The sequence below is a fragment of the Sus scrofa genome, chromosome 15 (genome assembly GCF_054392235.1).
Source record: "Sus scrofa isolate SSC_HxYL_T2T_F1_AM1 chromosome 15, Sscrofa_HxYL_maternal_Yorkshire_Landrace_v2.0, whole genome shotgun sequence".
Lineage (NCBI taxonomy): Eukaryota > Metazoa > Chordata > Mammalia > Artiodactyla > Suidae > Sus > Sus scrofa.
In genome coordinates this window covers 108,173,438-108,186,461 of record NC_139397.1, presented here as the reverse complement: position 1 = coordinate 108,186,461, position 13,024 = coordinate 108,173,438, and the positions used below count along the sequence as shown (strand labels likewise).

The window sequence follows — 13,024 nt, the reverse complement described above, 5'->3', positions numbered from 1 at the left end:
TTTCTAAGGAATCACATTTTCATTTACTCTGGACTAGTGACAATGCTTTTTAAAGCCAGAGCCCTAAGACCTCACTTTTATCAGAACCTCATGCCAGCCCAGAAATATAGGACATCACACTGTTGTCCTGTCTGTCCTGTAGCTTTCTAGCCCTGGATCCCCATACCATGAGATCAAGAAATCATCTCCACATTTGAAAGAGATATGGAGGGGCAGAGCAAGATGGAGGAGGAGTAAGAGGTTGCGCTCACCTTCTTCCACAAACACATCAAAAAACACACACATACATGTAAAACGACTCATACAGAACATCAACTGAATGCTGGCAGAAGAACTTAAACTTCTAAAAAGGGCAAGAAACTCATGACATAACTGGGTAGAACAACAACAACAACAACAACAACAAAAAAAAACAGAGAATCAGAACAGGACTAGCATTCCCAAGAGGGAGCTGTGAAGGAGAAAAGGAACCCACCTCCTGGGAAGCCACCTAACTGACGGAAAGATCAGCTGAGTCAGAGGGACCTCAAAGTCACTGAGAAAGTGCAGCAGGGGACTGAGAACAGCAAAGCAGAGCGAGAGCCACACAGATCATCTGAGCCTGGGATGCTCAGGTGGGGGCTGGACACTGAGACTTAGGCTCTGGAGGTCAGTCTCAGTGAGAGGACTGGGGTTGGCACTGTGGAAACAGCCTAAGGGGATAAGGAGCAGTGAGCCATGGGGGTGGGGAGGAATGGCTGGGGATGAGAATGCTTAGGCAGAGGGAACCTGGGAGAAGGTCCGGACCCGCAGGAGAGGCAAAGTGCCATTGTTGGGGAGGGCAAGAGGAGGAGGGGCGGACCTCCATAGGAAACACTCTGTGATGGAGTGTGCATGGCCCCAGGGGCTCTCAGAGGGAGGAGTGGCTCTGGCACAGGCTACGGGGTGGTGAAAAGCCTCTTGCTGCTTTACGGGAGACTGGGCATTTCTTATGCAGGCTACAGGTAGCCAGGTACCTCTTATGTGGGCTAAAGGCATCAGGGGGCTAAGTGCAATGTGTTGCCTCTTGCACAATCTATAGGTGGCAGGGACAGACCATGGTGGTTGTCTCAGAGGCCAGTTCCCCAAACTCACAGAAAAAGAAAAACTCAAGCAAGACGAAGAAGCACAGAAACCATTCCCAGTTAAAGCAACAGGAGAATTCACCTAAAGCAGTCAACAATGAAACAGACTTCTGCAGTCTGACAGACTTTGAGTTCAAAAGGGAGATAGTGGAGTTCCCGTCATGGTGCAGTGGTTAATGAACCTGACTAGGAACCATGAGGTTGTAGGTTCGATCCCTGGCCTCACTCAGTGGGTTAAGGATCCGGCGTTGCTGTGAGCTGTGGTGTAGGTCACAGATGTGGCTCGGATCCCACATTGCTGTGACTCTGGTGTAGGCCGGTGGCTACAGCTCCAATTAGACCCCTAGACTGGGAACCTCCGCATGCCACAGGCGTGGCCCTAGAAAAGACAAAAAACAAACAAACAAAAAAACCCCCAAAACCAAAAAACAAACCAGAAAAAAAAAAAAAACCCCACAAGGGAGATAGTGAAAATACTGAAGGAATTAAGAGGGGATATGAACAGTAATGCAGATTCCTTTAGAAAGGAACTAGAAAGTATAAGGAAGAGCCAAGAAAAACTATAAAATTCATTTGCAGAGATGCAAACTGAGCTAAAGGCAATAATGAGCAGAATAAATAATGCAGAGGAATGAATTAGTGATGTGGAAAGTAGAATAATGGAAATCACCCAATCAAGACAGCAGACAGAAAACCAAATGAAAAAACATGTAAGCAATATAAGAGACCTATGGGATAATATAAAACAGGCCACTCTATGCATAATAAGAATTCCAGAAGGAAAAGAAAAAGAAAAGGGGATTCAAAATATATTTGAAGAAATTATGGCTAAAAACTCCCCAAATCTAAAGGATACTTATATCAAGAAACAGGAAGCACAGAGGGCCCCAAACAAGTTAAATCCAAACACGCCCACACCAAGACATATTATAATAAAAATGGCAAAAGTTAAAGAGAGGATTCTAAAGCCAGCAAGAGAAAAGCAAAGCATTAATTATAAGGGAACCCCTATAAGACTATCAGCTGATTTCTCTACAGAGACTCTACAGACCAGAAGAGAGTGGCTAGATATATTTAAAGTGCTGAAAGGAAAAAATTTGCAACCTAGAACACTCTGTCCAGCAAGAATATTATTTAAAATAGAAGGGGAAATAAAGAATTTCTCCAACAAACAAAAGCTAAAAGAGTACAGCAATACTAAATCCATTCTAAAAGAAATACTGAAAGGGCTTCTCCAAGTTAAAAAAAAAAAGTAAGAAGAATTAGGATGGAGGAAACCACAACTGGAAAGCAATCACTTAAATAAGCCAGCATACTTATCTAAACATGAAGATGTTAAAAAAAAAAAAAGACATCAAAATCATAAAATGTGTGGAAGGAAGGTAAGAAAATATAGATTCTTTTTTTTATTTTAAAGATGTGTTTGAGCCTATATGACTATCAAGTTAAAGCAAGCAGATATAGGAAGGGGTTAACATATGTAAAAAACAGGGCAACCACAAATCAAAACTGAACATTACATTCACAAAACCTGAAAAGAAAAGTACTCAAGCATAAAACAAATAGAAACCATCCAACCAAAAAAAAGAAGAAAAGAAAATCAACTGGATAACAAGGTTGAAAATGGCAATAAATACATATCTATCGATAATCACCTTACATGTCAATGGACTGAATGCACCAATCAAAAGACAAAGAGTGACAGATTGGTTTAAAAAGTGAAAACTTTCAATCTGCTGTCTACATGAAACTCACTCACCTTAGGGCAAGGGACACATATGTATTGAAAGTGAGAGCATGGGAAAAGATATTTCATGCCAATGGACAAGACAGGAAAGCAGGAATTGCAATATTCTTATAAGACAAAATAGACTTTAAAATGAAGGCCATAAAGACAAAGAAGGACACCATTTAATAGTTAAAGGATCCATTAAAGAAGAGGATATTACAATTATCAATATATATGCCCCTAATATAGGAGCACCTAGCTACTTACAACTACTGACAGACATAAAAGGAGAAATTGATGGGATACAATCATAGTAGGAGACTTTAATACCCCCCTCACATCCATGGACAGATTCTCTAGATAGAAAATCAGTAAGGCAACATAGTTCCTAAAAGACAATAGATAAGTAAGACTTAATCGACATTTTCAGGACATTACATCCAAAAAAATCAGAATATACATTCTTCTCAAGTGTGCATGGAACATTCTCAAGAATTGATCACATACTGAGGCACAAAGCTAACCTAAACAAATTTAAAATTATAGAAATTATTTCAAGTATCTTCTCTGACCACAATGGCATTAAACTAGAAATCAACCACAGGAAAAGAAATGAGAAAAAACTGACTACATGGAGACTAAACAGCATGCTAGTAAAAAACCAATGGATCAATGAGAAAATCAAGAAGGAAATTAGAGGAGTTCCCATTGTGGCTCAGTGGTTAACAAATGCAACTGGGAACCATGAGGCTGTGCATTCGATCCCTGGCCTTGCTCAGTGGGTTAAGGATCCGGCACTGCCGTGAGCTGTGGTGTAGGTTGCAGACACGGCTTGGATCCTGAGTTGCTGTGGCTCTGGTGTAGGCTGGTGGCTACAGCTCCAGTTAGACCCCTAGCCTGGGAACCTCCATATGCCATGGGTGCAGCCCTAGAAAAGGCAAAAATACAAAAAAAAAAAGGAGTGAAGGCAATTAAAAAATACCTAAAGACAAATGATAATGAAGACACAATCACTCAAAATATTTGGGATGCCACAAAAGCAGTGCTCAGAGGGAAATTCATAGCAATACAGGCCTTCCTCAAAAAAAGAAGAAAAATCTCAAATTGACAACTTGGCCCACCACTAAAATGAATTAGAAGAAGAAGAACAAACAAAACCTAAAGTCAGAAGAAGGAAGGAAATCATAAAGATCAGAGAGGAAATCAATAACATAGAGATTCAAAAAACAATAGAAAAAAAATCAATAAAACCAAGAGTTGTTTCTTTGAAAAGGTAAACAAAATTGACAAACCTTTGGCTAGACTCACCAAGAAGAGGAGAGAAAAAATCCAAATAAACAAAATAAGAAATGAAAAAGCAGAAGTCACAGTGGATACTATAGAAATACAAAAAACCATGAGATAATACTATGAACAGTGGTATGCTATGAAATTTGACAACCTAGAAGAAATGTACAACTTTCTAGAGACTTACAGCCTGCCCAAAACTGAATCAAGAAGAAATAGATCAACTGAACTGACTGATCACTAGAAATGGAATTGAATATGTCATAAAAACACTCCCTGAAAATAAAAGTCCAGGACCAGATGGCTTCACAGGTGAATTCTACTAAACATCAAAGAACTTATACCCATCCTCCTTAAACTTTTCCAAAAGGTTGAAGAAGAAGGAACAGTCCTAAAGACATTCTTTGCTGCCATCATCATCCTAATTCCCAAACCAGACAAAGATACCACTAAAAAAGAAAACTATAGGCCAATATCTTTGATGAATATAGATGCAAAAATTCTCAACAAAATTTTATCCAACTGAATCCAACAACATAAAAAAGATTATACACCACAACCAGGTGGGATTCATCCCAGGTGCACAAGGATGGTTCAACATATGCAAATAAATTAATGTCATACACCACATTAACAAAAGAAAATTCAAAAACCACATGATCATCTCAATAGAAGCAGAAAAAGCTTTTGACAAAGTCCAACATCCATTCATGATAAAAACTCTTACCAAAGTGGGTATAGAGGGAACATACAATAACAATAAAAGCCACTTATGACCACACCACAGCAAATATAATACTCAATGGAGAAAAGCTGAAAGCCTTCCCACTAAAATCTAGAACAAGACAAGGATGCCCACTCTCACCACTGTTATTCAATATAGTATTGGAAGTCCTAGCCACAGCAATCAGACAAACAAAAGAAATAATAGTCCATCCAAATAGGAAGAGAAGAGGTAAAACTGTCACTGTATGTAGATGACATGATTCTATATATAGAAAACCCTAAGGACTCAACCCCAAAACTACTTGAATGGATCAGCAGATTCAGCAAAGTAGCAGGACATAAGATTAACATTCAGAAACAAGTCGCATTTCTGTATACCAACAATGAAATATTATAAAAGGAATACAAAAACACAATACCTTTTAAAATTGCATCCGAAAAAATCAAATACCTGGGCATACACCTGACCAAGGAGGTAAAGGACTTATATGCCAAGAACTATAAAACATTAATCAAGGAAATTAAAGAAGATGTAAAGAAATGGAAAGATATTCCATGCTCCTGGGTCGGAAAAATTAATATTGTGAAAATGTACATACTACCTAAAGCAATCTATAGATTCAGTAAAATCCCTCTCAAACTACCCATGACATTTTTCACAGAACTAGAACAAACAATCCAAAAATTTGTATGGAACCACAAATGACCCAGAATTGCCAAAGCAATTCTGAGGAACAAAAGCAAGCAAGAGGCCTAAATCTCCCAGACTTCAGGCAATATTAAAAAGCCACAGTCATCAAGACAGTGTGGTACTGGTACCAAAACAGACAGACAGACCAATGGAACAGAATAGAGGACCCAGAAATAAACCCAGACACCTTTGGTCAATTAATCTTTGACAAAGGAGGCAAGAATATAAAATGGGAAAAAGACAGTCTTTTCAGCAAGTATTGCTGGGAAACCTGGACAGCTGCATGCAAATCAATGAAACTAGAACACACCTCACACCATGCACAAAAATAAACTCAAAATGGCTGAAAGACTTAAGTAGAAGACAAGACACCATCAAACTCCTGGAAGAGAACATAGGCAAAACATTCTTTGACATCAACCTTACAAATGATTTCTCTGGTCAGTCTCCCCAAAGCAACAGAAATAAGAGCAAAAATAAACCAATGGGACCTAATCAACCTGGCAAGATTTTGCACAGCAAAGGAAACTAAAAAGATAACAAAAAGACAACTTACAGAATGGGAGAAAATAGTCTCAAATGATGCAACTGACAAGGGCTTAATGTCTAGAATATACAAGCAACTTATACAACTCAACAGCAAAAAAGCCAACAACCCAATGGAGAAATGGGCAAAAGACCTGAATAGACATTTCTCCAAGGAAGATATACAGATGGCCAACAAACACATGAAAAAATGCTCAACATCAATGATTATTAGAGAAATGCAAATCAAAACTGCCACGAGGTACCACCTCACATCAGTCAGAATGACCATCATTAATAAGTCCACAAATAACAAATGCTGGAGGGGTGTGGAGAAAAGGGAACCCTCCTGCACTGTTGGTGGGAATGTAAGCTGGTACAACCACTATGGAGAACAGTATGGAGGTACCTTAGAAAACTATACATAGAACTACCATAGGACCCAGCAATCCCACTCTTGGGCATATATCCAGAGAAAACTTTCCTTGAAAAAGACACATGCACATGCATGTTCATTGCAGCGCTATTCACAATAGCCAAGCCTTGGAAACAACCCAAATATCCACTGACAGATGATTGGATCAGGAAGATGTGGTATATATACACAATGGAATACTACTGAGCCATAAAAAGGACAAAATAATGCCATTTGCAGCAACATGGATGGAATTAGAGACTCATACTAAGGTAAGTCAGAAAGAGAAAGACAAATACCATATGATATCACTTATATCTGGAATCTAATATATGGCACAAACGAACCTTTCCACAGAATAGAAGATCATGAACTTGTGGATGCCATGGCAGAGGTGGAGGGAGTGGGATGGATTGGGAGCTTGGGTCTAATAGATGCAGACTATTGCTTTTGGAATGGATTAGCAATGAGATCCTGCTGTGTAGCACTGGGAACTATGTCTGGTCACTCATGATGGAGCATGATGATATGAAAAAAAAGAATGTATACATGTATGTGTAACTGGATCACCATGTGGTACAGTAGAAAATTGACAGAACACTGTAAATTAGCTATAATGGAAAAAAATATAAATCATTATATTAAAAAAGTAGAGAGACATAGAGTGTGTTCCTGGGGGCAGTGGCTCAGCAAATCAGGTTTTCTGGAGTCCTGGGGCAGGAGGGGCTGGCTGGTCTCACTCCCTTCCCGGCTTACCAGCCCACCTGCTCTGGTGGGTAAGTTCTTATCCGCCACCCAGCATCTGCCACGGTCCTACACTCTTGCCTTCCTCCATCTGTGACTATGAAGGGACACTTTTTGATAAATGACCTAAGCACCATTATCCAAAGATTGTCCTTTCTGTGCTCAAATCCTGTGACTGGGTTCACTTGACAGCACTCTGATGTATTATTTTCAATGAGGTGCTTTTCTTACCTGTCCAAATGCTGTCTTGTTTAGCCCCTAAATCAATAAAGTATGTTAAAAGTTTGTAAAAAAATAAATGAAATTTTGGTATGCACATTGTTTTTTAAGGCATAATTCTACTGCATGCTTAATAGACTACAGTATGGTATAAAGAAAACTTTTTTATGCACTAGGAAACCAAAAAATTCAGATGATTTGCTTTATTGTGATATTTACTTTATTGCTATGGTTTGTGCAATATCTTTGAAATATGCCTGTATATAAGCATATGTGACTGCTGTTATTTTGAACGAACTGTTATGTTACATCAATTTAGAATAAACAAAATCAAAGTTTTCCTTTTACCTTGACTTATTCCTTCTCTGATGCTCTTCCTGTCTTTATATTGACTAAAGTTTATGACCTATATACTTTTCCTTCTCATGAAACTTATTTTCACATTTCTTGCAAGGCAGGTCTACTAGCAACCAATTCCTTCAATTTTTTTTTTTTGTTTGTTTATTTTTATGGCCACCCTGTGGCATATGGAAGTTCAGGGCTAGGGGTTGAATTGGAGCTGCAACTGTAGGCCAACACCACAGCCACAGCCACACCGAATCTCAGGCAAATCTGTGACCTGTGCTGCAGCTTGCACAGCAGTTTGTCAGTTATAGTTCAGGGGTTTCTACCCTGGCAGTAGTTCCTGGAGAGGTTTCTGCTCTACTGGATAGTGATTCTCTCTATTCCTCTGTTATCTCTCTAATTTGAGGGGCAGTGCTTCGCCCTGTGACACCACTTCTCTGGCAGATATTAGAAGTGTTGTTGGTTTTTCAGTCTGTTCAGGTTTTTACTTGCTAGGATGGAGTGGCCTGGCCAGAAACTGGAAATCCTGTGAGATTTTGATTGAAATAATGTTAAATATATATGTCACTTGAGGAGAATAGACATGGTTATACTACTGAGTTCTGTTTTTAATGAGTGTAGTAAATCTCTCCAATTATTTAAGTTTTCTTTAGTGAATTTCAGTAGGAATTTAAGATATGCTTTATAGTGCTTTTAAAACATATTTTGTTAGGTTTTCCTTTGGTTCTTTGTATTTATTTTTGTTTTTATAAATTTTAACTCAGAAACATAGGTTTTAGTCATTTGTAGCTATGCATAGAAATGAAATTGATTTTGCATATAAAGCTAAAATTTTATTTACTGATTTTTAACTTATTTCTAACTTATTTTCCTTATAGCCAGAGATCATAGTTTGCATGATTTCAATTCTTTGACCTTAAAAATATCTTTAATGGCACACATAAGTTTTGTTATAACTTTGTCATGGAGAGAAGCCACTCTCTTCATAAATTCAAGATAGATTTCTAAGGTGACTGACTTGGTATCCTCAGCCCTGTGGTTCTTGAGTTTGAGGTGGGGGTGGGGCGCTGCTCTGTAGGAGAATTTGGGATTTTTTTTGGCTGTCCCCATGGCATGCAGAAGTTCCTGTGCCACAGCGGTGACAACACCAGATCCCAACCTGTTGAGCCGCCAGGAAACTCAAGAATTTAGGATATTTGTAAGAGCATTTTTTTGTGGTGGAAGCTGGGGATACTCCACTTCCTGTGATAGAGGGGGAAGTTGTCCTACATCTTGCATGACCTGAAGGTCTTATGAGTCATTCATGTAGATGAAAAATCCAGTTGTAATTATTTGAGCCTGGAAACAACTTCATTATATATGCCAACACAAAACATTTTCTGTACAGTTTTAATATATAATGAATTTCTCTGGTATGCAGCTGCCAAGTACATTCAATATAACTATAATTGTTTAGCCTTTATATCTAGATTTTAAGCATATATAGTACCATGATAATCAGATGATTATTGTCTTATATTCATATTGGTCGATTATGAGTAGGTACAAGAATATTATTTCTTATGACACTTAGTGTAGTGATGGCATCAAGTCATGTGTACTTACATATTGAAATACATTATTATTTTACTTTAAATTCCTTTTTAATTTCCTGTTTGCATTGCAGTTAGGACATTAAATTGGTTTGTTAAATTTAGGTATGTTTATAAGTTATATATTCTAAGAACTTTATTCCATGATAGTGCAAAAGTGTTACAAAATATTTGTAATAAAAGAAGGCTCTGAGTCAGTGTTTAGAATCACTGGTCTAAATAGAGAATAAGTTGGTGAACCATAAATGGCAATTCTCTTCATAAACAGTTTTAAAGTTTCACCCAAGTCCACAAGTACAGTGGTCTAAGAGTGGCGGTAATCTTAAACTCTTGTACAAAAGGATTGTTTAAAAGTTAATTTTTTTCTTGTTAAGGTGATAGGAAGGTTTTCTGCGTGTGTGTGTGTGTGTGTGTGTGTGTGTGTGAGAGAGAGAGAGAGAGAGAGAGGGAGTTTGTAAGGATGGAAGGAGTAAGGAAACTAAAAGCTTTCAGAGAAATAATCTGAAGGAAGTAAAGTTTAGACAGGTGGTGTCTTTTTTCTTTTCCTTTGTGGCTTACATTTGGTGCTGCTAATATTTTCGTTTTCAACTAGAAGGCTAGCAGGGAACAGTTCTAAAGGACTGGAATTATTTCAGATTATTTGTATATAATCTTATTTAAATAGTCAGCATTTGGAAACTCGATTAGAATTTTAATATGAAACTAATCTTTTTTGTAGTTCATTAAGGAATTGAGGTAAAACCATATAAATATTCTTAGATGGTAATATTGGTAAAAGTAATTATATTTGTATAAAGAACAACATTTAATCTGATGTGGATTTTCGTCGTTCTTATGCCATGGGGATATGTTTGAAAATTCTTTAACTATTCTCACACCTCCCTGTTTTGGAATTGCTTACCTCTTCCTCTAACTCTGCCTTTTAGATTGTCTGTTTAGTCTGTTGCTATAGCAGTCATTACTGTGCTTCCTATTATTTGGTTAAAAGTCAAACTTCTGCTGTAGGTGATAGACATGGCAATTTTACCTCAGCAATTGGCCAAGATAAAGGATGGTGTGAATAGATCATGACCCTACCGCAAATTCTGTGTGAGTGTGAGCTCTGTATATTACAAGCTGAAAAAGTAGGATCTCTAAGCTTGTTCGTGATGCCAAATATATAGTTACTGGCTCTTAGAATTGAGACTAAGAACTAGCTAGCAGACATCTGTTTCATATGCCTTATATGATGGAGAAGATAGACTTTTATGATTCACATTTTCTCCTGACCAACTGCCAACTCTCTTTTCTGACTGACTGACCAAATGTCAAATATCCTTCGGAGGTTTTTTCCTCCTGTTTTTAGTCAATCTGTAAATCTCATTACTTTTCTAGAAGTCTTTTCATTTTTTTTTTTTGTATTTACTTTTCCATTACTTTCTACATAGTTTTCCAGAGTGTACTTTACTTACAATGTTATTTTCAATGTGTGTATGTAGATATGAGTCATTTTCCTTAAAATTATAATTTCATATATAAACTGGACTGCTACGTATCATATTGATGTTTTCACTAATTCTTATTAATACATATTATTAATTCTTATTAATATATATTAATAGGAATTAATAGGAATACTGAAAATGATGAATGGGTTCTGTGATTATGTTATTATGAATTATATTAAGCATATTTTTATTCTCAATAATTTTGTATAGAAAAGTTTGGGTGAATATCAGATTAGAGGAATTCAATGAATTTCAAAAATAATTATAAAAATTATTATAATTAAATAAATGTCAAATATAGATAGGCCAGTCTTTCAGGGAATTTGATTATGTCCATATGTATCTGACCTGACCTTCGTTTCTGACAACCATATATTCGAATCCTTGAAAACACACAAACATCTGTTCTATTTTCGAATATTACATGGAAGGAGAAAAAGAATGTCCATCAGTAACTAGTTCTCATGCTTTACAAAGTTCATTGAATGCAGGATTTTCCTTTTATATAACCTGAATTCCTACTACTGTAATGTAATTTCCCTTTTACAGATTCTAAATGGAGAACATCTGGTCACCATCTTTCTTCCTTTCTTTTACCTTTTGCCAAAGCCATTAGCAGAACCCTATCCTCTGACCTCTACTATTCAAGTCTGACCCTTAAAAATCCCACTTTATTTTTGTCTGTGGTGTTTGGGCATGGTGCACAGGCTGTAGATTCTTTGACTGCCTCAGCCTTAGTGGATACCTTATTTTTTGACCTTTGCTAGACTCAGCTCCTGAGCACTGGGTCCACTGATTTTCATACCACAAGTCAGCCCTGCACCACTTTCTAGACCAAAGAGAACACACAGAAGACGGTAATAAACAGCCTCAACCCCCCATAGAGGCTGACGCTATTAATTATCCTCCCAATTCTAGAAACTGGGGACTCCCCACTGGCCAGTGGGATATCCAGATAGTCTTAGCTGCTAACTAGAAATGGCATTTGCTGGTCACTACCCTCTTAGGTCACTCTGCACAGTCACATCTCTCTTTGAAGTCTACGTGTAATTGCTAGGAATCTGCGAATCCTCTGAAATTGCCCATAAGACATTATATGTGGGATATGTTATTTTCTGACCCTGTAGCTTTCAGTGGTTTCCAAAGAGAAATGTACTACAAGTTTAAAAACAACTTATATTTTAGAGATGTATACTGAAGGATTTAAGAGTGCAATATCATGACATCTATAGCCAACATAAAATAAAATTTAAGAAACAATTTTCCTTGCTTCCATGTATCCTTGTGCCCAGCATTGGGTGTTTCCTTTGGTACTTGACACCCCACCTTGCCCTATTCTGTCTCTTTCCTGTGTTGATACCAAGGTCCTGAGACCCTTGTATATTATGTCCAGAAGGCAACTGCCAGTCTGTCTGGCTTCCTAAATTTAACTGGCTTTTTTCCCCTCATAAGAAGTAATATATATGCATTTGGAAATGCCATTAACAGTAGAGCAATCCTGACTTTGCTTCACAGGCCTTCTAAACTCTGCATGGTCAGTTAGGGTAGCTAAATATCTCCCACTATCTTTGTGTACTTACTCGGTAAATGTTATGGTGGGTTCCAACTTTTTGTGTCACTACATCAGCTGGTGAAACCATTAGTCAAAAAGATATGGAAGATAGAAAGATATGAAATATGAAAATCTGGGTATCTTCTTAGTCTGTTATTCTCATATCAAATCTGTTATTGTAATCAGAGAAGAAAGATACAGAAAGGGAATAATTAAGCATGTGGGTGATCATATCCCCTAAACTTAAAAAAAAGAGATAAAGTCTAAAACTTGGTCTAAATCTGGGACAAAAAAACTGGAATTGAGGCTGTCTTGGAAAATTGGTGACATATGGTTACCATAGTGAAGTAGAATCATACTGTGTGAGGTTAAAAATAACATTGGAAAATTAGACTTGAATGAATATTACTATAACTATAAATGGAAAATCTTAGAATGGCTTACAATATTATTACTTCTTTTCACATTTTGAGAAGTAAATTAATACATATTTCTTTCTTGTATAGTTAGTTATCTCCTAACACACTTTTTTTCCTTTGGATAGCAACTATTCTGCCACTAAAGGCATTTTGGGGCTAAAATGGACCAAGGGTTCATTACAGATTACTT

General features: G+C 37.3%; 1 long non-coding RNA gene across 9 annotated transcripts in view; it reads left to right on the top strand.

Annotated features, from left to right (window-relative positions):
• Positions 1-13,024, top strand: part of LOC146396040 (uncharacterized) — a 181,276-nt gene that overhangs the window by 155,647 nt on the left and 12,605 nt on the right. The gene's annotated exons all lie outside the window — the stretch shown is intronic.